The sequence below is a fragment of the Haematobia irritans genome, chromosome 1 (assembly GCF_050003625.1).
Source record: "Haematobia irritans isolate KBUSLIRL chromosome 1, ASM5000362v1, whole genome shotgun sequence".
NCBI classification, from domain to species: Eukaryota; Metazoa; Arthropoda; class Insecta; order Diptera; family Muscidae; genus Haematobia; species Haematobia irritans.
This window is the reverse complement of record NC_134397.1, coordinates 145462527-145464516: the sequence shown is the minus strand read 5'-3', so window position 1 is coordinate 145464516 and position 1990 is coordinate 145462527.

Genomic DNA, 1990 nt, shown 5'->3' with positions numbered 1-1990 from the left:
TTTGTAAAAAATTACAAAATATTTATTAATTTATACACAGAGAAAAAAGGACATCATTTTAGTGATGGAAACATTAACTCATTTCTGTTACAATAATTTTATGCCGCATTATGGTAGCATTTCTAGAAATTATTCTTTAAATCAAATCAATTTTTCTTACCTCAAGTATATTAAAAAATGTTTGAGAGATCCGAAATGATTCTAAAAACAAGTAACAACAATATTGGCCGAATATATGGTAACAACACGCTGAGAACAAATATGATCACCGCCTAGAGCAAAATGTTATTTTTGGTTGGGGAACATGGATCCTGTAGTATTTTCTCATGTTGCCCACTTTCTTCGACCATTTTCCCTCAAAGTTCTACTTTGGGGTATGACGTTTCAAAGATCTTATAAAGAGCTTCCTATAGTATTTCCTCATATTGCCAAATTTCTTAAAAATCTGCGGTCGTATTTTCCCCAAACATTACTCTGGATCATGTCGCAAAGTTTTAGCTCTTGACTCGGCCACAATGTAATTTACCCACACCTGTTTCTATCCTCCCAAGCATAAATACTCGATTCCAGTCTTGCCGGTACTGTTATTGAATGAATTTCAAATCTCATTTCACTTTATTCTGTGTATACTTACCAATCGATGGACAAATATATATCTAAAGTGTTCATATTCAAAAAAATTGTAATCATATGTTTTAGAGAAGTCACCTTTACAGGGTGGCTGATATTCTGTATGCAATAAATCAAAATAGTTTTGTCAGCTTGTAAGCAAAAAAAGTAAAGGAGCTGCTTCATGTATCATTAGATCTTACTACTCTACGGACATAAAAATCATTAAAATTTAGCAAATGGTATATTTCGAAACATTTAAATTTTTCTCAAAATTTTATTTATAGAAAAAATTTTTTCAATATTTTATTTAGAAAATTTTCTCAAAATTTTATTTCTACAGGAAATTTTCTCAAAATTTTTTTATACAGAAAATTTTCTCAAAATTTTATTTTTATATAAAATTTTCTCAAAATTTTATTTTTATGTAAAACTTTTTCAAATTTTTATTTTTATAGAAATTTTTTTCAAAACTTTATTTCTATACACAATTTTCTAAAAATTTTAGTTCTAAAAGTTTCTCAAAATTTTATTTTTATATAAAATTTTCTCAAAATTTTATTTTTATATAAAATTTTCTCAAAATTTTATTTTTATATAAAATTTTCTCAAAATTTTATTTCTACAGGAAATTTTCTCAAAATTTTATTTTTATATAAAATTTTCTTAAAATTTTATTTTTATATAAAATTTTCTCAAATTTTTATTTTTATAGAAAATTTTTTCAAAACTTTATTTCTATATACAATTTTCTAAAAATTTTAGTTCTAAAAGTTTCTCAAAATTTTATTTTTATACAGAAAATTTGTTCAAAATTTTATTTTTATATAAAATTTTCTCAAATTTTTATTTCTATTGAAAAATTTCTCAAAGTTTTATTTTTTTCAAAACTTTATTTATATATACCATTTTCTAAAAAAAATAGTTCTATAGAAAATGTTCTCAAAATTTTATTTCTACATAAAAGTTTCTCAAAAATTTTTTTTATAGAAATTTTTCTCAAAATTTTATTTATATAGAAAATTTTTTCAATATTTTATTTATATAGAAAAGTTTCTGAAAATTTTATTTATGTAGACCATTTTCTCAAAATTTTATTTTTATATAAAATTTTCTCAAATTTTCTATTTAATTTTTTTTTCATTTTTACAGATTTTTTTTTCAAAATTTTATTTCTCTATAAAATTTTCTTAAAATTTTATTTCTATATACAATTTTCTAAAAATGTTAGTACTATAGAAAATCTTCTCAACATTTCATTTCTATTTATTTCTTTAGATTTTTTTTTTAATTTTATTTCCATACAAAATGTTCTCTAAATTTTATTTCAATGCAAAATTTTCTCTAAATTTTATTTCTACAGAAATTTTCTCAAAATTGT